The 27,260-nt window shown below is 34.8% G+C and overlaps 1 protein-coding gene across 1 annotated transcript in view; it reads left to right on the top strand.

Moving 5' to 3' along the window:
• The first annotated feature begins 6,138 nt into the window (after nucleotides 1-6,138).
• The window catches only part of LOC141501354 (protein FAM240B-like), a 40,487-nt gene continuing 19,365 nt past the window's right edge, over nucleotides 6,139-27,260 (top strand). The window contains exon 1 of the mRNA XM_074205255.1: nucleotides 6,139-6,361. The gene's annotated coding sequence lies outside the window, so the exon portion shown is untranslated. The remainder of the gene's footprint in view (nucleotides 6,362-27,260) is intronic.

The raw sequence follows: 27,260 nt of genomic DNA, 5'->3' as shown, positions 1-27,260 counted from the left end.
AGTACTTTGTAAAATTTAAAGCATTATACAAATGCTAGCTATGATGATGATGATCATCATCATCATGCAGCCTCTCAATCTGGAAATGACTTTAAATTGTATATCATCAAATAAAATGGGAGTGAGAAAGAAGTTCTAAAAAAATAGAACAAATTCCCAGGTTTATTACTTAGTATGTATTCTAATCCAAGAACTTTATGAGGTGAGATTGTTTTTACAATATTATTTACAAATTAGTCCCTGGACTCTAGACTAAAAACTACACTGCAATTGAAACAGAGGCCTCCATAATAAATATATCACTTTCACCAAACCACTAACTCAAGGACAATGGAATAAGTTTGTCCACAGCTAGTTCAGACCACAAAAGATCTTCCACAGAATAGATCCATGTATTATACAGCTAAATCTGAAATGGTTTCAAACTTATTAGTGACTGAAATAAATACAAATTGATAAAGATTGCAAAAAAAAAGAAAGAAAAGAAATATATCACTTGATGAAATTCAAATTGTCAGTTTTTGAAAAAAAGAATAACGGATACCATCATGAAGAAAATACAGCCCAGTGAATACTTTGGAGTCTAACATACAATTTATGAGGATGGCACAAAAATGTTTTTCTCTGGCTTTCTCCCATTTCTGGAATGCTCTCTCTTCTCATCTCTGCCTCCTGGCTTCTGTCAAGTCCTGATTAAAAATTTACCTTCTACAGGAAACTTTTACTTATCCTTCTTTGTTCTTGTGCCTTCTCTCTGTTAATTTTTTTTGATCTATCTCATATATAGTTGGTTTGCATATAGTTCTTTGCTTGTTTTCTCCCCTCTATTATGCTGTGGGTTCCTCAGGGCAGGGACTATTTTTTCCTCTTTTTTAAATTTCCAATTAGCACATTGTCTGTCACCTTTGTAGGTATTTAACAAACATTTATTGAGTGGTCAATGATAATCTTACTCTTTATACTTGAGTGTGCATGTATCTGTGGATGTGGATGTGTGTTCAGATCTCTGACATATTTATGTGAATCTTGTGATACAGACTTTACCAAATAGCTAGTATCTTGAAATAGTTGAAAGAATCCTGGTGTGTTAAGGACTATTGAGGGATCCCCTGCATTGTGTTTTTGAGTTGCCATATTTTCCTGAAACTCTGGACCCAGACTATGACAAGGATGAAGCCCCCCCAGATGAGTTGACATAATGTGCTGTTTGCCTACTAAAAAGAACTCCCAGTGTTATTCTTGAGAGTCAGGACAGCCTCCAGACAGTCTGCACTAAGCTTGTGTAGCTGGCACTCTATGAAGATAAGCAGATCATTTTATCTTCATAGTTGCAGCTGCCAAGGGGAAAGAATGCAGGTTTTACCATCACCTTGCTCTTTCCTTCAGTTCAGGTGCTGTCCTTTTCCCATCATTCCTGCACCTTTCCCCTTCTGTGCCCCAATCCTTCCTGGTATCTCCTACTTCCTTTGCCAGCTGTAATAAAAATGCAAATTTCTGAATGGATTGTGAATTTGGCTTCCTCATGCTTGTTCATTTCTCTAGTAATCAACCTAGTTTTTATATAAGTTTTGTGAGGTTTGTATACACAAATTAAAGGAAAAAATTAAAGGACTACAGTTTGAATTCTTGTGCAGGCTCTTTCCTTAAAGTCAACATAACCTATCTTCTTGAGTTGCCATATTTTTAACAAAGTCACTCTACCTCTTTTTGCTATGCTTTCACTTCCCTCATTTGCCAGGTCTAGTTTCAGACAATTTGTAAACTAAGACTTGCTATTAGAATAATTAACAATTTTTAGATTGAAATCATTATAGAATACCTAGCAGTTAACCAGAGGAGGCCAACTTCATCCTAGCAGGGGAAGAATAATCAGAACAGGGAAAAAAGATATCTATGTAAGAATGCAACATTGATTCAGTTGGGTACAGCTTCCTGCCTCTAGGTTGCCCATGATGGCCTTCCAGTTTATAAGACTGCCAAAGAACTAAGTGACAGTTTACTATGTAGTATATGTAGTCCTCTCACAGCATGGTTAGCATTGACTGAAGAACCCAATCCTGTGGAAATCGCAAAAAGAGGAAACTGTCTTCCATTTCAAAGTCTAACCAGTGGGATGTTCTTTCAGTACTATTCTTGATATTAAAAGTATCTAAGGGAATTGCTTGCTTGTCCCAAAATAATTAAGACTTTCCCAGTCAAGTCACACATGTTCAGCTGAAAGCAACTGGGAAGTCTCATCTAATGCTCCATGGTATGGCCCTCCCTTACAGCCCAAACTCTCTTCCAGGTAGTTTAGGAAACGGGAATTCAGACAATCTATTCTATCTGCCAACATCTTACAACTAGTAGAATGAATATTGAACTCAAAACCTGAAGTCTTAAGTTCAAATCCCTCTTCAGCCAAGTAAATTTGAGGAAGACATTTAACCTATATGGGACAATATATAAAATGAGATATCCTCTAAATTTCCTCTGACATCTTAAATTCTTTGATTCTAAGGGGCATGCCAAGATCTCCCGTATCTTTCAGAGTGAAATTCCATAGGACCTTTAAAAGCCTCTGGGATTATTAAAGAAGGAGTCAGGACTTCTTATTCTGAGTAACCTTTATTTGAAATCAGATGGAAAATTTCATTCTGATTTTGTAAAAGAAATGAGGGCCAACATAAACATTACTTTAATAAATGTGGTATTAAAATGAGAAAAAGCAGATAATGGAAGTTAAAGAAAATCAAACTAAAAAAAAAACCCTTAAATACTTGCTCTTTGAAGTGGAACAAATTATGAGTTACACCGAATTACATATTAGAGCATTAAGTAGGTGTTTACCAAGCAGTTGTGAGTCAAAATAGAGTAGCAACACATTAGTGGTATTATGATAAGCTTCTTCTTGGAGACTTGCTAATGGTTTGAATAAGTCTGAAGAATCTCATGTAACCAAAATAGCTTTCAGTGCTTTATGAGTATCAACATTCCTCCCTGCAAAAAGAAAAAAAAATCACTCTCATATTACTTTGGAATTTGCTAAATTTTTAATTCAGACATGTTTTCCTGAAGAGGTAAAAAAGAAAGAAAACAACAGTGTCTCATTATCTTCCCTAAGCATGTACATAATATTCATGGGTACAAACATGAAAAGCAAAATAGATATTTCTATTTTTCAATGTGTTTCTGTGATTTCTAAGGTCCCTTTTGGTGGTATTTTAATGATGTATTCTTGAAAATATGTTTTGCTTTTCAGGTGCTGCTTTGTGGGATTTTTTCAGAATGATTACTTTATCTTTAAGACAGAGACCTGGTTTAAAGGAAAACTGGTTTATTAAAAAGACATGTCAAAGTCAAAGTTCAGAAAATATCAGTTGAAATTTGTTATCAGCAATGGAGGAATTTTTTTTTTTTTTAGTTCATAAATCTGGGATAAACTTTACCACAAATATATACATTCTGAGTAAAGTCAGTAAGGGATGATTCAAGAAGTTCTAACCAATCACACTATCTCAGCTTTAGTCTACTAGAGCAAAACTCCCTATGGCCTGAACTAGATTAAACTGTAAATGGGAAATGTTTAGCAAAATAGACAAAATTTGACCTATGTGGGAACATAGATAATGTTAATTTCTTGTTTTTCTAAAACAATATATCGGATTCCTTTCTAATTAAGTCTGACTTCACCATACAAGGGCACAGTGCCTAGAACTTTGAGTTAATATCCCTAGGTCCCCCTCTAGTATATTTATTTGTTAACAAGCATGCCCCCTAACCGAAAGTAAACTAAAGAGGTAAAATCAGTGCTCTTGGGCCAACTAGTTCTTATTCCTGTCTTTATTAAGATTACCTGTCAACAGCATTGCCAAACTGCTTTGGCAAACTATAGTTTGTTTTGTCAGACACAGTAAATGTCTGAGGCAGAATTTGAACCCGATCTTCCTTAATCTAAGTCCAATACTCTAGCCACTACAACATGCTGATGCAGTTTATCTGAAAACACCCCCAGAAAGAATTATTGAACTGCAGGGAGCCAAGGTGATGATATTATGTTATAATCCAACCTTGTCCTAAGATTAGCAGCTCGGCAGGACAACCAGCTTCTCAAAATCGTCCCGAAAGGCAAGCCCAAAGTGTGCTTTGTCACCCCTTTCCAATCTCCTTTATCCTCTGAAGGGGTGGAGTAGAGCTTTGCAGGGAGCCACAGAACAGTTGAAAAGGATAATCTGGTGGTAACTTCAATAGTAACTCTTGGGTCTTGCCAGGTCATGGCACTTGTCAGTCCTGCCAAAACAGAAGTTTGCATGCTCTGGAGTGAGGTGGTGGGAGCCGTAGATGGGATTTGGTCACAGCAGGCTTCTATCTTTCTCACCCAGAGGGAAGACAGGATGCAAAGTTCTAGACTAGAGAGAGCCTACTCTAATCAAGCTACAAATTTGGCTCAAATGGCCTTGTTCCACTGAAGGATTTATGTAACTCCTCCATTCCAGATATAAAGAGATGAATAGTGAGGTTTCAACATCCCTCCTCCTGACTTCATAAGTCCCCGGATACAGAAGAAGCCAGAGCTATACACAGTTTGTTCAACTCTGCCCTAAGTGAAGGCATAACCTGGAGGACAAATTCCATAGAAAGGTATGTCAGATTTTAGTGTGTATGTCATACATCTGTTTTTTGAAATAAGTAAAATGGCCCTATCTTCTATCTACCATTTGACTTCTTTTTTTCCCCATTAAATACCATGTACCAACTTAACAGAGAATAAGATGTGTTAATGTATCTTTTCCATCTCTAATTTCCATGCTTCAGTGATGCATAAAAATCCAGTTAAAGTATGTTAAAAAGTCAGAGAATAGCATCAGCATGAGTTTAGCAGGGCTGTGATGTGATTTAATGCAATTAATAAAGAAAAAAAAGTTCCTTACTGATTGAGAGATAGCACAGTGCAGACCAAGTTCAATTTGAAATATTTAGTTAATTTATCACTAGAGTTCAATAATATTTATTGATAAGTAAACAAATCACATTTCTAGAATTTTCTCATTATTGGATATTTATCTAGGACTTTTAAAATATCTGAACAGTTAGAACCATATACAGTGAACAGTAAAATGAACTGTTTGGAAGTAATACCCTTAGAAGAAGAGGTTGCCTGTTTTGTTTTTTGTCCTTTGCTTTTGTTGAAAAATATTTTCTGAGTCAGAAATAAGTATCAATAATTTAAAAAATATATTCATACCATTTTAGTGAAACCTAATTAGTTTTGGAGACTTGAAAATGCCTCAAATTATTTTTTAATTGCTATAGGCTTGATAAAAGTCAAAATCTATTTTGCAAAAGATAACTTTGCAGTTTTAAATTCATGGTTTAAAATAAGATTTTATTTAAATTTTATTTAAATTAAGTTATCCTTTTAAATAATGCTTAGAATTTTATAAATTGTAAAGTCTAACACAGATGTGAAATGCTAATATACTTTAAATTTCTTAATAATTGTCTTTAAGATGCTTGGTCTTCAAAAGGTAAATATTGTAATAATAAATTACTTAATATATAATTAATTCATAATAACATAGAATTAATTTATAAAACAAATTAATATAGAATATAGAATCAATAACATAGTTATGTTAATAAATATAAACTGATACAGCTAACTATATACATCAAATCACGAACAGGGAGGGGGGAATCTGTCCATCTTCAATATGTGGTTATATATTTCCTAGTGAATTAAACTTTTTCACACTTGGGAAGTTGGGTCCAGAAATTATCTCTTATTTTCATTTAAAATTATCCTTAGCATCAGGTATTAGGTATTTTATTCTATTGCTTTAAATAGGCAGATATTTAAAATTGTGCTAAATTATATTTTTTTAACATTTGTACACTCAGGGAACACACTAAGAATTGTCTGAGAAATTGTCTTAGAATTGTCTTTGAAACCATGACTTTTCCAAATTGAAACTGGTGGCAGGACTAATCTCAGAACAGTATGGTCCAGTAGGTAGTGCATTTGACTGAAGGTGGATGCAGGTGGGATAGGACTTTCCATTTATCACCTAGCAACAGCTTCCCATTATTAGCTACTTTCCCCTTCACACTTTTGCAAGGTAAGGTCACCATTATTATCCTCTTTTTGTAAGTGAAAGATAAGAACTGAACCACAAAATTATTTTGGAAACAACATATGGGCTTGAAAAAATGAATTAAAGCCTGAATGAGGAGATCTTCTTAAATAAAGTAAATAGAAATATTGAATTGAAAGTCAAAGAGTGAATTACAAGTAGAAAACATTTCTTTAAGAATTAAGTATTTCAGAACATTTAATAACACTTGAAGAAAATACGAAGGCATACACTCCAATGAACTAAAAGTGAGTTTTATTTTCTTTTTTCTTTTTTTTATTCTAAAACTTTAAAGTGAATTGAAACAAGCAAAAACTATATGCATGTGAAATTTAGTTTCTCAACTATAACATTAAAGTATGGTGATGAAATGAAGGGCAGAAATAGTCAAAACACTAAGAAATAAGGAGAATGAAGAATAAACGTGATCTGTAAAAGGGGACAAACATGAACAAAAGGAAAGCTGAGAAAGGCAGTTTCAATCCAATGCATCATAAAAATATCAGTTCTAATAAAAGTACACCCAGGAAGTGAGTAGGCAGGAATTAGATATAATAATAATGTTGTCTATTCCAGTATATAAAATGGAGTTTTTAGGTACTGTTCCCTCTAGCATACTTTCAGATTGCTTCCACAGAGTTATTATATACAAAGAGTCTCTGGATGATCAACAAATATATGCTCTGGTTTATCTTCCAGTGAAAACCAAGCAACGTCCCCATGCCCAAATACACTTCTTTTTTTTATTATCTTTATTAATAATGGATCACACCAATTCATTTAGAAGGGAATAATAAAATTGTGTTCTACACATCAAAGAATTCCACCTAAGGCCAGATCTATACAATTCAATATGAAGTAAAAGGACTGTTAAATTTACTGTAGATCAGGGCTATTGACTGAACAATCCCAATTTAGAGTGACACTGGCTTTTATTAAAAATCTAATCCAATGAAGATGGCATTATAGTTTTCTTTCTACAAAGACACTTGAGACATTATAACTTGTCCATTTTTTTCACACTTTCATGCTAGAAAGAATGATAGAGATGACCAAGTTTTGTCTCATTTTAGAAATGAGGAAACAGAAGCCCAAGTTCATGCAGCTACTTGCAGAATCCAGGTCTCCCAATTCTTAATCTAGTGTTCTTTCCCAAAGAATAAGAAAAGTACAGTATTTGAAGGTTTACAAAACACTATTTTTAACTAAACCCAGTAAGAATTGAGTCCAGGGTCACATAACTGTCTGAGATGACATTTAAGCTCACATTCTCTACTGCAAATCCACTGTTCTTTTTACTATATCATGTTGTTTTCAGAATATCTTTTTGAAAGTTGCAAGACAGGAACATTTCTGTGTCTGTCATTTTTAAAGTAGATATATATATATGTGTGTGTGTGTGTGTGTGTGTGTGTATATATATATATACATATATATATATTAGAGAGAGATGACATGCATTAGATTAGGCTATTCATGGGGAATAACATTAAAATGAAGAAAAATAAACTTCTTGACTTCAAGAAAATTATAATCTTGTCTCAGATGATGACACACAAATAAAAACAATGACTTCAATTCAACAATTAATTATTGAATTCTTATTCTATGCCTGAAATACATAAAAGAGATGATTAATCTAGTAATAAAAATAATAAAAAAGGAAATAGTCCCTGATATTAAGGAATTTTCATTTTATTCTCTCAGAGAAAGAATAAAATAAACAAATGAGAGAAAATGACAAGAGAATTAAAATGAAGGTATCCTTTCTGATTAGGTCAATCAGTGAAGTACTGATGGAGGGAATAACATTTAAACCAGAAAACAAAGGCAAGATTTCAATAGTTGGAGATTAGGAAACACTTGATAGAGCAAGTAGGTGGCACAGTAGATAGAGCTCTGGTTTGGAATCAGAGAGACTCATCTTCAAGAGTTCAAATATGACTGCAGATACTTACTACAAGTGTGACCCTGGGAAAGTCACTTAACCTATTTGTCCCAGTTTCTCATCTGCAAAATGAGCAGGAGAAGAAAATAGCAAACCACTCTAAGTATCTTTGTCAAGATAAACCCAAATAGAATTTGAAGAGTCTGAAAAAACTCATTGTCAAGAAGAAATCATATTGGGCGGCTAGGTGGTGCAGTGGATAGAGCACCGGCCCTGGAGTCAGGAGTACCTGAGTTCAAATCCGGCCTCAGACACTTAATAATTACCTAGCTGTGTGGCCTTGGGCAAGCCACTTAACCCTATTGCCTTGCAAAAATCTAAAAAAAAAAAAAAAAAAGGAATCATATGAACAAAATCTGAGTGTGAGAGGACAACTTTTGGGGAAAAGTACAGTTTGATTGAAATATAGGATATATGAAGGAAATACTATAATATGAGATTAAATTAGAGCTTGGTTATAAGGGATCTGAAACACTAATCTAAGAAATTCAGACTTTTTTAGGGGAAGTTAGTTAATAGGAAATTGAGAGCTATGGGTTAGAGGTATTCTAGGAATACCTCTATAACTCTTAACTTTTCGAGGTTCAATGTGTTTTAGCTAGAAAATTACTCAAATACAACTCAAGCTCCTACTGGCACATTCTCTGTCAACAGTGCAAACAGGAAACAAAACGTTTTCATGGGTAGTTAAGAGGACTATTTCTGCTACTTATAACCTGTATGATCCTGGGAAAGACCTATAGCCCAAACTCCTCATCTGAAAAAGAAGAGGCTAAACTAGATAAGTTCTTACCAGTGTTAAAGCCTCAAGCCTATAATCAAATAATAATAAAATTAATTGGGAAAAATAGCAAAGTAAATAAAGTTGTGTGTCCCCAAATGGCCTGTAAGTTTTATTAAGTTTTTCCAAGGCTGATAAAATGCATTTTCTACTTTTTATTTGCTCTTTCAGCTCCCATTATGTCCCAGGCACCTAGCACCTGGGTTAGTCAAATTGACTTGGATTTTTCAAAAGCTTCAAGGAGGAACTTTGTAGCATGGGAGATAGAAAGATTAATGGTTAATCTTTGTTTCATATTTCTGTCATACTAGAAAAACTCTTCTCCTCTCCCCTCCCTTTTTATTAAAGATAGAGATAAAGATAGAAATATAGATGTGTTTCATTGCAAGACATTGAGGAGTAAGTGGGGTGGTAAGGAAATAAAGGTGATTAGAAGAGGGATAAGAAGACTGTACTTCCTATAAATTTGGTAGAGAAAGGAAGGCAAAAGATGGAATAGTGATTTAAGAAGGTAGAAATATAAAGGGAAAATTAAGATAGGGAAGATCTAGGCAAGTTTACTGCAGAGAGAAGGATACAAGGAAGAGAGACTGAACATGCAAGAAACAGAGGGGATGATTGATGGAATAAGATCCCAAAGGAGACAGAATGGAATGGGATCAAGGGCACAGGTGCAGAGAGAAAGGAGTACATTATGTTCAGTATGCATTCTATCTGCAAACTCCCAGTGAGTGTTATTGTAGTAATCATCACATCGAATAGAAAATATAGTCTGATGAGATAAAAATACTGTAAGTGGGGATAGGGCCAAGAAAACTTTTATTTGCATTTTAAGAGTAAGTTTTCAAATGCATGTGTAATAGTATTTAAAGAATCATATTCCTTTCCAATTGATAAGAAAATTAGAGCAGGAAGAGACCTTGGATGCCTAGGTTAAATTCCTTTATTTTACAGATGAGGATACTGAGGTTCAAAGCAATCTGACATTTCTCCAAGATCCCATACATTAGCATCTTTCAAGGTTTTCGGTCTCAGGATTCCTTTATATTTTTAAAACTTTTTTAAAAATTGAGGATCACATCCTCCCTCCCCAAAAAAGGAAATAGCTGGGTGGCTCAGCAGATAGAGTGCTGGATGAGTTCAAATATCATCTCATATACTTTACTAGTTATGTGACCCTAGGCAAGTCATGTAAATCTCTATTTGTCTTAATCCACTGAGAAGAAAATGACAAATCAGCTTTGTATCTTTGCCAAGAAAACCCCATGAACAATATACTTATACCACAGAGTCAGATACACTGAACAACAACCCCTTACCAAAATCTTTTGCTTATGTAGGTCATATTGATACTTGCCATATTAAAAATTAAAATGTCAGCATTATTATGAAAATAATTTTGATCACATGAATCTCCTGAAAAAGTGATACCCAGATAACACCTTGAGAATCTCTGCCATAGATTATTCCTTGTAAATTGGTAGAGCTAACTTTGGAACCCAGATCTCCTAAATTCAAAAGCAATACCCTTCTCATTATCCCTCTCCTTGTAGACACTAGGATTTGAACACCATATGTCTCCTGGTTCCTGGATCCAGTTAACTTCATAGAAACTCAGTTAATCATCAAACATTTATTTAACTCAATTGTGGGGTGCTGACATGCATTGGTAGAGGGGGTCTGTTATACTAACTATAAGAAGATCCTCTATATTAATGAAAACACAGATATATCCCTGTCCCTATTCTGTGGATTAAATATATATCTATATTTATATGTCTGTGAATGCATATAAGTATTGTATATGTGTACATATATATGCATAGTTTATTGTTAAGTCTTTTCAGTTATGTCCAACTCTCTAGGACCCCCTTTGGGGTTTTCTTTGTAAGGATGAGAGAGTGGTTTGCAATTTGTTCCTCCAGCTCATCTGACAGATGAGAAAACTAAGGCAGACAGACTTAAGTAAATTGGCCAGGGTCACAGCAAATAAATGTCTAAGGCCAGATTTGAACCTAGAGGGATAACTCCTGGTTCGGTACTCTTTCCACTACACCATCCTGGTTGACCCAATATGCATTTGAAGTGAGGTGTGTATGGACATAAAATCACTAACTTATTCAACATTAGAAATATGAAGGGCAGGCAGTCACGCTTCAGAAAGATTTGAGTTTAAGATCTGTAACTGAACTGTAATAGCTATGTTACTATGGTCAAGCTGTTTAACTTTGTCCCTCAAGTAATTACATAACTACATGTTACAAATGACTTGCCAAGTTGTTTCATGAAAGAAATTCTTATACTAGTAATTTCCTAAACCAATGAGATTACGGGTCAAGACTAGAAAAAAAAATTAAATAAATAAATCAGCCAATGTTCCTTATGTATTTCAACATCTAGCTAGGTTACATTGGTGGTACTTCACTGACATAGATTTTTGAAGTATGGTCTGTATAAGCCTGGAGGTCCCTCAGCCATGAGGTAAAAATTATCTTCATAATAAGAGTAAGTCATTTTAATTTTAATATAGTAACAGTTATCTCTTCCACATTGTAGGAGTTAAGGGCACAGCAACCCCATGATCTGGAAAATTCTTGTAAAATTTTTTTGACCCTCTTGTTTGGACCAGAGAAGTCTTAATTATATTATTAAAAGATAAAATATGTTGATATTATATATTTAAATTTTATGCATTTTTGAGTTTCCAAGTTTTTTCGGTATCATCTACTGACCTACACATGTTGTCTGCAGCTTCCACAAAATTAAAAATAAATTCCCATTTTATTCCTTTTGGCAATCCATGATATATTAAAACTGTGATGGGGAAAGTCACAATGGGAAAAGAATAACTTTGATAGGTATAATCCACATAAACAAAAGTTCTCTCTTGGGAGAAAGGGTATTATCAATGATTTTTAAGAATATAAAAGAGTCCTGATATCAAAAAGTTTGAAAATCACTATTAAAAAGCATATTACATCATGTTTTAACATTAGTAAAATCTTATATTAATTAGTAGAGTGATAAATATACCTTTTTATCATTACTAGTAAATTAACATGATTCTTTGTTCTTAGTAAATTATTCAAAAATCTTTTTGCTACATGAATAAAACAATCATAATAGTTGACATTTAAGGACTGCCATAGTCTTTACTTAAACTGATCTTAGAGGATGGCATTTTATTATAGAAGATCATTTCTGGGAAGTGGGTAAAAGGAAAAGGGACAGGCAAGAAGTAAAGGAGCAAAAAAATGGGAAAGGGATGTGAAAAGAACAAAGTAATGGTGAGATTGATATGTAGGAAGATAGCCACACACACACACACACACACACACACACACACACACACACACACACACACGGCTGCACGCAATGATCTAGTCCAGGGACCAGATGACAATAAGTGACTAGATTATAGTCTAATTTATAGAAGGTTTTATTCTTTGAAAAGTAATTCCTATTTATGTCCAGATTTGCACTTCCTAAATGGAACTGAAAGAAAAAAAATTTAAAGAAGAACCAACGCATAGGTTTAAGATAGTTCTCTCTCTGATGTAGTATTTTTTAAACTACAAACTACATTTTATTTTCAATGCATGATTACTCACATAACTATTTATGGAAATTTGCTTATGAAAAAATATCTCCTGAACATACTGTGGGGGTGTCATCTGCCATCGTAGGTCTGGGTTTGTAAGATTTTGTTTTCTTCTAAGTGTTTTATCTATGATAAGGAAATGCTGCCACCAGGTGAATGAATTGTGATATTTTGCTTATGGCCTTGTGTTACAAGTAATCAGATTTCCTATAGTTATGGTTAACTGAGAGATGTGTTCCTTTTATCACTCAGTTGTGTTTTTAAAAAATTAGAACTCTTATGGAAAAAGAAAAAAAGATAAATAGTAACTCATTACACAGAAATAATAAAAGATTTGTGCTTCAAAGGAAAAACCAGACAATGTGGGCCATCCTAGGAGTTTCATGAAAGGGGTTAATATTGGGTTCTGACGTTAAAGGCATACTTGGCCAAATACAGAGAATACTTTAACAAAGGCCAGTTCTAAGTGTGAGATCTGACAAAAATAAGTATGTTGGGGAGAGAGGGAAAAATGAGGAAGTGAAAAAAATTAGATGGTATAGGAATTATTTTCTCCATCCTTGCCATTTCCAAAACTACTGTGGAGTAGTACTTGGATAAAGTGAGAAAAGAGTACCAAAGCATCAGTAGGAATAGAAGGTTTAAAACACCTAAGCAGAAACATTAAACAGTACTAGTATATTACTAAATTTAAATAGTGTAAAAAATATTGAAGTGAAGTACTGTATAGCAGATGAAAGACCTTTCTCTACTTAGAATTTCTATTCTATCTCATCATGATTGGATTTTGTCTCAAGAGCCCCCTCTTTTCCAGTGTGTGAAGTTATTATACTAGATTTTCCCTATTACAGGGGCTACTCTAGAGCTCAGAGATAATAAGATTTCTTTGTACCTAGGCATTCCTCTATGAGGAGATTGAAAGGAATTTTGACCTAAGGCCAGATTTGAACTCAGGAAGGATGGGTCTTCCTGACTCAGACCCAGAACTCTATCTATTGTGCCATCTACCTGTCACTTTTATACTCACACACATACATACATACATATATGTAAGGAGACAAAGAGAAAAACAGAAAGTGACAAAATTTTCACATAACTATCCAGTAAATCTCAGAATTAAGCATACATTCTTTCTAACCTCAATTTTCTATAGTAAACCAAGGGTCATAGAAAATGCTGATAGTCAGTTAGGTTCACTCCTTTTCATAATCTGTGACTGAAGTCATGGGAAGACAGGAATTGAAAAGATGGTGTAAGACCATGAGGTCATCAAACACCCCCACCTTCTTCAAAGGATTCATTCCTTGACCCAGAATTTTATCTGAAAGCTTCAGAGAAGGACTTTCATTTCTAGGCAAGTTCTACAGAAAGAGTCAGGGACAGGGGGATCATTGCAGAAAGACTTACCTAGTAGTCCTAAATGATATTGTCATCTTCCTATCCCTACTCTCAGCTAATGGATGAAAATTCCTTTCAATCTCCTCATAGAACAGGAATGCCTAGGTACAAAGAAATCTTATTATCTCTGAGCTCTAGAGTAGCCCCTGTAATAGGGAAAATCTAGTATAATAACTTCACACACTGGAAAAGAGGGGGCTCTTGAGACAAAATCCAATCATGAGGAGGTAGAGTAGAAATTCTAAGTAGAGAAAGGTCTTTCATCTGCTATACAGTACTTCACTTCAAGTACTTTAATTATCAGAAAAAGATGAGCATTCTTTATATATTATATTCTAATGTCACATATTCTTCTTCAACCACATGAAGTTATGGGTACTGATTATTTTGTTAAAGAAAAGATATTAGTAGGAAAAAAAGTAAATAAAGAGAGTAGCTTTTTTATCTTGATGTTCCTAAAAGACAATGGCAAATTTAGTATGTTTGCAGCAGTTATAAAGTTAGCAGCCAGTAAAGTTTATTGGAAGTATGGGAAGAGGAATCCATCCATAAATTTCAGAGCCTTGAATGATAAGCCATTAGCTGCTCAAACTATGTAACCATTCAGAGTTGTGATTGAAAAGAGATTTCATCTGAGTCACTCACTGGCTGTCAATCATTTTAAAATAAGTTTTATTGATATCTTTTGTTTCTACAACATGGGCATTTCTGGATGCCCCACTCACCCACCCAAAGAAGAGGATCTGTATAATAAAATAAAATGATTAAGGAAATCCCAATGCAATGACCTCATCTGATAGCTTATATAGCATTTGGCATTCATAGTTACCACCTTTGTACAAGTTAGTTAACATTTATTAAACACCTGTCAGGCACTGTGGAGGTATTTCCTCAGCTCTTCTCTGGGTCCAAGTTTGGTCTTTTATAATGACTTTATATTTGACTTCATTTTAGTGTTCTTTTAATCAGCATTATTGGTATCATTTTGCATATTGTTCTTTTAGTTCTATTTGTTTCATTATATATCATTCTATATAAAGCTTCCCTTGCTTCTCTGAATTCCTCCTATTCCTCATTTCTTAAAATTCCAGAATAAATTATGTACAGAAACCACAATTTGTTCACTGGTGCCAATTCATCTTTGGGTCCAGGCTTACACAGTCACCTGGCATCAAACTAAACAAAGAACTTCAGAGATTTTGAATAATAGTAGAGGGGCAACATGGTACAGGACTAGATTTGGAATCAGTAGACCTTGATTTAAAATGTGGGTCTTTTATTTACTTCTTTTGTGAACTTGAGCAAATCAGTTAGTCTCTGACTTTCAGTTTCCTCAGCTGCAAAAAAGGGGACAGACTAGGAAACTGTTATGATCTTCTCAAGCCCTAAATCTGTAAAATAAGCCTCTGTTCTTAATTCTAGGTCTTTAGAATGAATCAATTAGTGGTGGGGGATTGAGGAAAGGAAGAAAGGATGTTTGTATGAATTTTAGTATATTTGATGGCAATAACAGAGAAACACCTTGGCAGAGATGAAATTGGAAAAGAAACAAGTTCTCCACAAACCCAAATCCATCCTGAAAAATGAATCAAGCTCTGTCACTTGGAGTTGATTGATTGGGAAAATAGTTATTTGCACCAGCATGAACATTTTTGTTTAGAGTACTGATAATCACATAAATATTTGCCTATTATAGAAGCAGCTACAGAAAGGATAGCAAAGTGACCTATACCAGATCTTCAAGGTCACATCTAGTTTAATAAAATGGGCACAAAGACAAAGCATGGAGTCGGCTAGGTGGTGCAGTGGATAAAGCACCGGCCCTGGAGTCAGGAGTACCTGGGTTCAAATCTAGTCTCGAACACTTAATAATTGCCTAGCTGTGTGGCCTTAGGCAAGCCACTTAATCCCGTTTGCCTTGCAAAAACCTAAAAAAAAAAAAAAAAGACAAAGCATGCATGAGACATTTGTAAACCTTAGGTAAGCCTGGAAAATTGTACCCCTTATGGTCCATTGGAAGCTTTATTCTTTCACTGAAATACATGTAACTTGAGCTCACAAAATAATTACTTATGTGTCATAGGGCAGCCCAGTGGCACAGTGGATAGATCACTGAGCCTAAAGAAGGCAGTTGAATTCAAAGCTGGCCTCATATTCTAGCTGTGTGCCTCTGAGCAAGTCACTTAACCCTGTTTGCCTTAGTTTCCTCATTGGTAAAATGGGCCAGAGAAGAAAATGGCAAACCACTGTATCTTTGCCTAAAAAAACACTAATGGAGTCTTGGAGCTGGATATGACTGAACAATAAATATTGTAAACAGCAGAATTTTTTGACATTCAGTATATGTGGGTATACAAAAAAAAGCAATATTGAAAATAGGACATTACATTCTAACTTCCCAGTTTTTCCAGCTTGGTAGAAAGGTCACAAGCATGGGTGAACTGGAGCAACGACTCTCAAAGGCCACTTGCTAACATTTTAGGGTGAGCATTTATTTATACCTTAGAAATCAGCAAGCTACAAAAGCAGTGCTTGCTTGTTTTATTGTTTCGTTTTTATCTAGACTTAAGAAAGTGTTAATAATACAAATGAAACTTAGAAGTATATCTTGCACATTTTTTTCCTCCTGAAGAGCCAGTGTTCAACATTCACCAGCACAACCTTAGTCATAAGTGCATTTGCAACTTCTTATTTATGGAGCCATTAATCTAGTCTCAGGATATGTACAAAGTAAGATATTTGTTTCTGGTTATATTTATTTTCTTTTATTTCATTTTTTTCTTCTCTTTCTCCATTCAAGAGTATGAAGTGAGATTTTTTTTAGGGGAGAACTGCCACAGATGTAGAATTCAAGGGAAGACATCTAGTACAATGAGGAAACTGAGACCCAGAGAAGCTAAATAATAAACATGTCATAGTCACAGGTAGTCAGCAGCACAGCTAGGATTTGAAGTCAAGTCCCTGACTCTAAACCTAGTGTTCTCTTCTATTATACTTCTATAAAAGAGAGAATGAGGTCAAAAGGGCATGCAACGGAGGAGGGAAAAATGAAAAGAGCAAGAGAGTATTCCAGTTTCCATCGAGGTCATGATCTCTGGAATCCTTCTATACCCTAGAGACCTCTTAAAGTTATTGGGAGCCTACCCCATGGTCATGTAATTTTGGAAGCTCCACATCTCCTTAGGGAGCACTGGTTCAAAAGAAGGGATCCCCAAGAGTGAAATTTTGGTGGTGGGGAAGTGGATGAAGGAGGGAGCAGAAAAGACAAGGTTGGAAAAGGAACTTGGCAACACAAAATATTATTTTAAGCCTTTACATTCTTTTCTTTCCATAGCCTTGAAATGTATTTGGGAATTTTACATTAATAGAATGGGAGTTCAAAAAAGATACAAACTGTCAAGTACATTTAAGACTCCCACTTCAAAGGTATTCCATTCTAAATTCTATTGGCCTCTGGGGTCAGGGACTGGGAAATAGAATTCAAGTAACATTCAAATGGTATCCCTATCTCATGGAGTGCAGACATCAAGCTCCCCATGACTGGGGAATTCAACCCAGGGCAAATGAACAACAAAACTGTTTTCTATTTTTCACTGTTCACCTTTATTTCTCTGGTTTTTGCTTACTCGTTAACATCTCCTTTTAAGAAGGCACCAATGGCCTATTTGAAAGATTGCTGTGTCAGGATTTCTCAATTCTCGATCCAATTCTACCACTAATTTGCTATGTAGCCTTAGGAGAACTTTACGTGTAAGGACCTCAATTAGCTGGAATATGAGAAGGCTATATTAGATGATCTCAAAGATCCCTTCCAGCTTTAACATTTTATAATTAATAATTAATTCAATGAGTATTTTATGACTAAATAGTAGAATGTTAGAGCTAGAAGTGACCTTTGAGATGATCTAATCTAATCCTCTCATATTTTTAACTAACAGATGAAGTAACCTTGAGGGTTTTTTCATTCTAATGCTATTGCTCATGAAGCCTCATCCAGTATATTCTCTCCAATATGAATTATCAGCAAATATCTCCCCAATTTTAATTCATCAATGGATCTCTTCTCAATAGTAATTAACCAATGGACTTCAATTAGCTTGTACAAAGGAATATTCACTCAGAAAGTATAGTAAAACCTAAGTACTCTTTCAGTCCCTTTGGACAGTAGACTGTCATCCATTACCATCCAACAAGTTCAATTCTGCATGTAGCAAAACAAATGGACAAGTAAGTCACTCCCTTATTTGCAGAGCACAGTACCATAACTGCTCAATGGATTCCCTTCTATGATTCACTCTCCAGGCTTAGCTACTGAAGTTATTGGCAGTCTGCAATGGACAATGGTTGGACTTTTGGTGACTCTTACAAGGTGAAGACAATATGCTCTAATCCACCACCAATATTTATTCATCTTATATCAGGAAGGAATAACATGAATCAGAAGATCATCAGCACCTTGAATGAATAACTATTTAATATCTAAGTGAGTGAGAAGGTCAGAGGTCTGCTAACAGTATGTCTCAAAAACTCTTTCCTCACTGGCTACCAAGAAAGTAAAAAGAACTTTAGTCTACCCAGGCCATTTGTATGTGTTATAATCAGTACTGGCTAAGGAATTATATAAAGGATTTTTGTCACCATGACACAAGTCACCAGGATATAGTCAGGATATCTGCTCATTCTCTGAAGCAAGACAGGGAAGACCTGTCCATTATATATTCCTGGAATCAGGCTGATTCCTGACAAAGAATATTACATATGCTTAAAGGATTAAGCTCTTACCTGCCTCTCTTAAAAATACTTGGTTGATATCATTGCAATAAATTCTTACAGTAATCATATTAAATGCATACTACAATTAGTTATTCTTCTAAATAAGAAAGAAAAAACCCTGAACCTCAGTGTCTGAACATAGCTCTCAAGCCTAGTTATCTTTCTACGATAGCAGGGTGTTGTTTCATTCAATAAGGACTATTAAGGTCAAATGCATCATCAGATTCAGAAAATAAATTTTGGAGTAAGATTCTCTTGAAAATGGAAGAAATATTATTTAGAATAATTTTCTGGAAAAAATGGAATTTGAATGCAGGAAGAGATCCAACTGTACTATTAAATACATTGCATGAAATCATAAAATTGTCAAATCCCTATAGTCTGAAGAAAATTAAATAAGTTTCTATCATGTCTATCATTTCAGTTACAGTGGGTATTTTAAGTATATTAACTACCTATCTCATTTAATATTCAGATATGTGATGGAGCTAATATGGATGATAGACATAGTCATTATAGTCAGTCAACAAGCACCTACTATATATCTTCTGAGCAACCAGCATGCAGCCTAAGAAGCAATACTTAAAACCAAATATGAAAAAATTGAGGTTTAAGAAAAGGAGTCTGACAGGGCAGTATATTGTCACCTTATTTGATAATGTTTGTCCTTCGTTATTGAAGAAGACCAGGTCATCAGGGAGGTGATGTCACAACAAGCATATGAATTAGATTTGAGTGAGGAGGGCTGTGCTAAGTCTCCAGTCTCACTTTCTCCTCCAGATTCATTTGGATCCAGTAGCCAGATATGAAACAAGACAACTAGAGATTGCCCTGGATGCAAGGCAATCAGAGTTAAGTGACTTGTTGAAGATTACACAGCTAGTAAGTATCCAGTGTCTGAGGTTGCATATGAACTCTTTGTTTATTTAATTTACATGCAGAGTACATCATATGAAATGTCTAACAGTATAAATGAAAAGTCAGAATTAATGTTGTCGGGAGAAATATCAAAATCTCAGGTATGCAGATGATACTTCTCAGATGAAAAAGTAAAGAATTAAGAAGCCCCTTAACGAGGGTGAAAGAGGAGAGCATAAAAGCTGATTTGAAGCTTAATATTAAAAAAAAAAACCAAACTAAGATCTTGGCAACTGGTTCCATTCTGGCAAGTAGAAAGAGAAGAAATGGAAACAGTGTTGAATTTTATATTCTTGGGCTCAAAGATCACAGCAGACAGTGACTGCAGCCATGAAATTAAAAGATGCTTACTTGTTGGAAGGAAAAGTAGGGCAAATCTGGACAGCATACTAAAAAGGACCTTGTTGACAAAGGCCCAAATCAACAAATCTAAGGTTTTTTTTCAGTAGCAAGGTATGATTGCGAGTGTTGGACTACAAAAAAAGTTGAGTGCTGTAGAATCGATGATTCTGAATTGTGGTATTGGAGAAGACTTCTGAGAGTTCCTTGGTCAGAAAGGAGGTAAAAATTAGTCAATACTTAAATTAATTCAGACTATTCTCAGGAAGATAAAACACTGAAGTTTAATACTTTGGCCCATAATTAGAAGACTCATTGGAATAGATCCTAATGTTGGAATAGATTGAAAACAAAAGGAAAAGGGGACAGCAGAGGATGAGATGGATAGATAGTGTCATGGAAATTATAAACATGAGCTTGGGTTGACTTTAAGATATAGTGGATGATTGACGGGCCTAGTGTGCTATGCTCCATGGGGTCACAAAGAGTCAGACATGACTGAATGAACAACAAGAAAACATGTCAAGCAATGTCCTAAACTGAATTTACAAGAAAGATAAAAAATAGCTCCTACTATCAAAAAACTCGTAGTCGAAAGGGAGAAGCAACAAGTAAACTATGAGCAAATAATTTATAGGATAAATTGTGGTTGGTCTCAAAGGGAAGGCAATAAGTTTAACGAATGATTGGGAAAGACTTTTTGCAAAAGATGGAACTTTAGCTGAGACATAAAGGAATCTTGGAAAGTTAAGAAATTGAAATGAAAAAGTACAGCTAAGGAAAATACAGAGTCAAGAGATGGACTATCTGCTTCCAGAATCAGCAAAGAAGTCAAGATCATGGGAAAAAATAGACTGTGTGAGTTGTAAAAAGCAGGAAGGAGTTAAGAAAGACTTCAAATTCCAGAGGATTTTACATTTTATCTTAGAGGCAGTAGGGAGACACTAGAGTTTATTGAGTAAGGAAGCAATGTGGTCAGATCTGTGTTTAGGAAGATGGTGTTGGTAACTGAGTAAAAGATGTACTGGAATGAGATGTACTCAGATGTACTGAGAGACATATGGTAAGTAGAACAACCAGAAAGTTATTGCAGTATGTGAGGGTGTGAGATGATGAAGACCTGTACCAGAGTAATAATAGAATCAGAGGAGGGAAGGGGACACCTATGAGAAATGTTAATGATGGTAAAATTGACAGGTTTTGGCAACATATTGGATGTGGAGGGTGGGTGAGAATGAAAAATAGTAAGAAACTGAAGATAATGCCTGAAGTGTGAGACTGAGTGACTAGGAGAATAGTGCTATACTTTCCAGTAAGAGAGAAGTTAAGAAGAGGGAAGAGTTTAGGAGGAAAGATAATGGATTTATTTCTGGACACAATGATTTTAAGATGTCTAATGGACATTCAGTTCAAGGTATCTAATAGACAGTTGGAGATGAGAAATTAAAGTTCAGCAAAGGTAATAGGGTTGGACAAGTAGATCTGAAAGTCATTGCTTAGAGATGAAAAAATGAAACCATGGGACTTGATGAGATTAACAAGTAAAATAATGCAGAAGGAAAAGAGGGTTCAGAATAGAATCTTGAAGGACCCCCTGATTAGCAGAAGTGAAGTAAATAAAGATCTAACATGAAAATAAATAATGAGCAGTCAGACAGGTAGGAGAAGCAGGGTCGTGAATACCAAGACATAATAGAGTATCAAAGAAAAGGCTCATTGACACTATCCAAATCTTATGAGAGACCCAAAAGGAGGATTGAGGAGAGGTCATTAGATTTGTCAAATGAAATCATTAGCAATTTTGAGAGAACAATTTCAGTTGAATGATGAGCTGGGAAGCCAGATTACAAAGAGCTAAGGGAGTAAGCAGAAAAGTAAGAGAGACGCCTATAGTAGATGATCTTCTCAAGTTTAACCCCAAAAGGAGGAAAGATATGGGACAACAACTAATAAAAATAGGAGGATTAAGGAAGAGTTTTGAAACTGGGGGAGACAAGGGGCATATTCAGATCAACTGATGTCAGTGTCATATGTTGAATTAATAAATAGGTTTAAGATTTACTGGAGAGGTGGAGAGAAGACTCAAAAGCATAGTTCTTGTCCTTAAAATTAAATTTCCCATGTTGGTATTGATTATACAACTTAAATGACATTTGAAGATTTATCTCTTAACGTTTTTTTGTGTCATGGTTCCTTTTGGGAAACCAATGAAACATAATTACCCTGAAAAGTCAAGTCCAAAAGAGAGATATCTGACTTTGTATATGGTTATGGATCTCAAGGAGCAAAATCACAATTCTATTGCTATTGCTAACTACTATGTCTATCACCAATACAAAAAACATATATATATATATATATATATATATATATATATATATACACACACACACACACACACATATATATATATATATATATATATATATATATATATGTAATTTGTATATACAAGTATATAGGGCAAGAAAAAAACCACTTTTCCATGGTGTAGTGGAATTAAAGCCTGCTTTAGGATCAATGGACCTCAGTTCTAATACAGACTCTACCACATTTTTACTTTGGACAAGCCACTAAGCTCACTGAGCCTCAGTTTCCTCATTTGGGCCAATAGGTGTTTGGACTACATGACCTTCTAACTCTAAATCACTGATTCTATGATCCTATGATTGAGTGCTCTAAAAGGAGAGTTATTAATATGGCAATTTTAGGAAATTAATTTTGCCAAAGTTGGATCAAAATGGCCCCAATAATTTTATACTCAGGAAGGAAAAAGGAAGTTAAAGCATCTGTCTAGGTTAAGCAGATCCCAGATGCCTTTTGATTACAATAAACATGAGTAAAACTTGGCAAAATTCCTCTGATGTCAAGAACTGGACTTATGGACTCATTAGTCATTCTAATTTTTTCTATCTGACCCCCATCCCTTTCGAGTAAGGGGTCTGGTCTGTGAAAACTGCATCAGCACCTGCTGGAATTCTTCATAATCTTTGCTGTCAAGTTTTTAGCTTCACACAAAGTGAGCCAAGCATATTTACATTCATCAACAATACTACAAATTATCCCTTCCTCCCACTGTAACAAATCTTCCTGAATTTGCCACGTTTAGATCAATGCTGCCTATTTCATGCCTCCTGGGTTTTTGAGGTACATTATGCTTCACTGGTAAAAAATAATCCAATTGTTCATTTGTACTCCCATGCATCTAGTTTGTTTAGAAAATACACTCAGTGGGATAGAAATATTAGATGGAAATAGCAACTAGAGCTTTATTTCATATAAGGGGATCTGGGGATTATGAAGAATTTGTTCAAGATTTTGGAAAGTCAGTTTCCTAGATAGTTAAATTTAATGCAGTATGAAGATTTTTCTATTATAAAAATCATATCATAGTGTCAATGCATGGCATTTGTCAATTTTTCTCTATTGACCTGAGTAACAAATTCACTGACCAAGGGACCAAATTGCCCTCTTCCACTAAAGGTCCTCGTCTTTGAATCCATAAAGACCAGATTCAATCCTTGGAATGCCAAGGCTCTAAAGTAAGGGATCCTTCCCTTATTGTTTCTGGATCATTTTTATATCCCTGATCCAGATTATCTACCAACAATCTCTTAAATGAAGCTTTAATTTGACCCATATCACAAAGTAAATCAAGTAGGACAGCTAATTGTTTTCTCCAGTCCACGTACATATGTGTTCACACAAATACACACATGTTCCACAAAAAAGATTCTTAAGTATCTATTGAATACTTAAATGTGTCACATATTAAATACTTGAGACAACTACTTAAACCATGAATAAGAGCTACCATAAAGCATTGTAGTATTTTTGAAAATTTTTGAAAAAAATTTCATTCATCTTGACCGACTGCTTCACTCAAAGTTTATAATTCCTGGAAAGCTAAGCCATAGTTTGGGTTTATCTTCATATTAATGACTCCAAGAGGCATTAGCTAAAGAAAGAACCTTTCAGAGAATAACCTACATTAATCCAAGAATTTCTGAACTGTGGAGGTAGCCACCAGCCTTCAGAAGTCCATTTCTCAGAATTAATGGTAGGTTGTCTAAATCCAGGAAAAGAAATGCAAAGTAGAAGAGAAAGTTATGGCTTTGAAATCCAATCCACAGATCACTTAGAAAAGCACATGCTGTCACTGTTATGTACAAGATGCTGTTATGTACTATTATGTACACTGTTATGTATGAGCTGTCACAGCTGAGAAGGAAGGGAAAAAGAAAAAAATGAAGATTTCCTTTAACTCCCATTCATATAAAGACTAAGGAAGACCTGTCCAAGTCTCAAGTTACATATTCAGAAGAGAAGAAGATAATAAGAGTACAAGTTCTCTCTCCTTTAAGTCTCTTACTAGCTTTTGTCATATTCTTTTTAACAAGCTGTGTAACCCTGGGAAAGTTACTTCTCCTTCAACCTCATTTTCCTCATCTGTAAAATGGGGATAATAGCAATACCTACCTCACAAGGTTGTTGTATATTTATACACGTATTTATTGCTTTACAAAACTTTAAAAAGTCATATAAATGTGATAGTGATTGGATGAAGATGATGATGGATGATAGATGATTGATGATGATGGATGATGATTGGAGAATACAGGGTGTGGGGTGGAGGATGGAGAGTGGAGCGAGGAGGGTAAATAGTGGTGATGATGATGATGATGATGATGATGATGATGATGATGATGATGATGTAATTCCCTGGACAAGTGGCATATAGGGAGAAGAGTAGCACGTGGCAACCATTCAGAGTCTGTCTGTACATGTCTCATGAGAAGTGGTCAGAGAAGAAGCTCACCACTTCACATGCTTTATAGTATGGTTCCATAAGACGATTACCTTTTATGCTCCATGGAATAAGCTCCAATCCACACAATCAATACAATTGAAATTCTTCCCCCAAAGAAGTTTTCCCTGAAAACCCTAAGAGGGAATAAATCTTTAGGTAAAGAAAATTCCTGAATGAGAGTCAAATTTTAAGATGATTTAAAGAACTTGTCTCTCATAAGAAAAAAAGATAAATGATTTTAAAATAATCACTAGGGCAATAGAAAAAGGTATAATTACTTTGGCCATCTTTATTATAAATTTAAATAGAGGTAAAAATTAAAAATATCTGAAGTAAAGCTTCCTAGAATAGAGGACATGAATGGTAGCCCATTCACTGGTCTAGAGCAGTGGCCTAGTACCACACACAAATGACAGCTAGCTGGCAACACTGGATAGAATGTTGACTATATGAGGGAGAGTAAAAAAACCAAATTGAGTTATATGTGCCAAATAGGACAATGCATGTAATATACTATGTAAATGTGAACTACTATCATAATTATAATTTTTTCTCATCATTTAAAACATTCTTTAATACTCTATAGTCAGCACTAGTTTAACATTGTATGAGATAAAAGAAGTATAAACCATGACTCCTGCCCTCAATAAGCTTAGCATCTAATCAGGTAGGACTGACTAACAAACATTGAACCACTGTCCTAAAAAGGAATTTGTAGATTTGGAGCCTAGCTCTACGTTACAAAGTCTTTTCTCCCCCAGAAAGTCATTTTCTCTTTCTAGGCCTCATTTTCATCATCTATAAAATAAAGAGTCTAAATCTTTTAAGTCTTTTCAAATGCTAACATTTTATGATTTTGGTTCTAACAGTCATGCTGTTTTCAGTATTAGAATTTGTGAAGCAGTTTATACTGACAAGGTGGTGCTAGTGGCTAAGGTAGGCTAAACTGCCAATTGTTCCTCCTCCTCCTCCTTTTGGATGCTGAGGTTTCCTTAGTAGCCACTCCCTCTTTAGATGTGTGGCCTCCTTTCAAGTACTTCTTTCAGGATAAATGGAAGAAATGGTTCCTTCTTCCTCCCTGATTACTTATTTCCATGAATATGTCACTCAAGTGTAATAGAAATAGTTGTCCTGAGAACTGTTTTCTTTCTCCCTCAACTACAATCTCTCCTAATATTTGGTTTCTTGAATATCCAGCTAGATGTCTTATGTTGTCAACTTTAATTTAAATTTTAGAGAAATAAACCTAATAGTTTAGATTTCTCCCTTAATCTTGTCCTGTTGTTTTGCTTCCTGGTCTCATGTATCCTTTTAGCCTTAAGATCAAAGAGGACTTCCCAGTTTTTGTAAGAAGGCAAAGTGATTTGCCCAAAACCTACAAACATCCATCCCCCTTCATCCTCATCCTCACCAGCAAGAGGAATGGTCAAATACATAAGTGCTATAAAAGTTTAGAGGAGATTTCAGATAGTTAGAAAAGGTTTAACAGAGGATGATTTTTAGATTAAAAAGAGTGAAAAAGATAGATGAAAAGAACTGAGGGAATTCCAGGTGACAACAACAACAAAAGAAAAGTAAGTCAAAGCATAAAGGCAGGAACAAATAAAGCATATTAATGAGAAACTGAAGAGAATTGGCTAATGGCTAGTTAGATAGGATAGATAAAGATTTTAGAGGCCAGACTGAGGATTTTAGATTTGATGTGATGAGAAAGACAAAGTAATGCAATGTTTTTGAATGGGGGAAGTGGTAGATAAAAGTGATTAAAAGAGGGCAGGATGAACTACAAGAAATTAAAAATACCTTTATGGTTAAGATTACAAAATAAACTGTTGCAGGCAAGTATCTATGTAAGGTTGATTTGTTTCTAAATAATCAAATGAGATAATGTATATAAAGTTTTTTGTAGTACTCAAAGGGCCATATAAATGTGAACTATTATTATTATTAAGAGAAATGGAAGGAACTTTTGCCTATAAGAGTTGGTTGAAACTAGAATCAAAGGAAATCATGGTACTTTCTTTTTTTAATCAATAAATCTTTAAGAAAAAGATAAAAGATACAAACACTCTTATGCCTGAGATGGTTTAGATATGATGTTTGGGAGATGACATACTTGAAGATATATTCAGTTCTGCTGTTTTCCCACCACTTAAAAAAGCTTACTTTGCACTTCGCAGAAGATAAAAGATGGCACAATCAAAACTTCAAGTAGTGTACAATCTAACTACTTAAACTACTAGAAACTCAAGAAAGATTTTCAAAATCCTAATTCTTCTCTTTACTTTTAAAGTGCTCCATTATTCATTAAAATTATTTTTTACCCCCAAAGCATTATATATCCAATGAATAAAATGGAACAAGGAGTGAGGTGACTACAAATCTAAGCATGGTTCTTATCCGTTGTTGCTAGGTTGCTAGCATAGTTCACTACATCTTAAGTTAGTTTAGTGTTCTTCTTTGTAATGTCTTCCCTAAATCTCCAGGATATAGGGACCAGCTAAAGGTTCATCAGTTTTGAGCTGAAAGGATCTGGAGAGGTCACTTAGAAAAGATATGTCAAAAGAAAGCCTGCACGT

This window comes from Macrotis lagotis, chromosome X, assembly GCF_037893015.1.
Source record: "Macrotis lagotis isolate mMagLag1 chromosome X, bilby.v1.9.chrom.fasta, whole genome shotgun sequence".
Taxonomy (NCBI): Eukaryota; Metazoa; Chordata; class Mammalia; order Peramelemorphia; family Peramelidae; genus Macrotis; species Macrotis lagotis.
The sequence above is the reverse complement of the archived record's forward strand: the minus strand, read 5'-3'. Positions and strand labels throughout refer to the sequence as shown.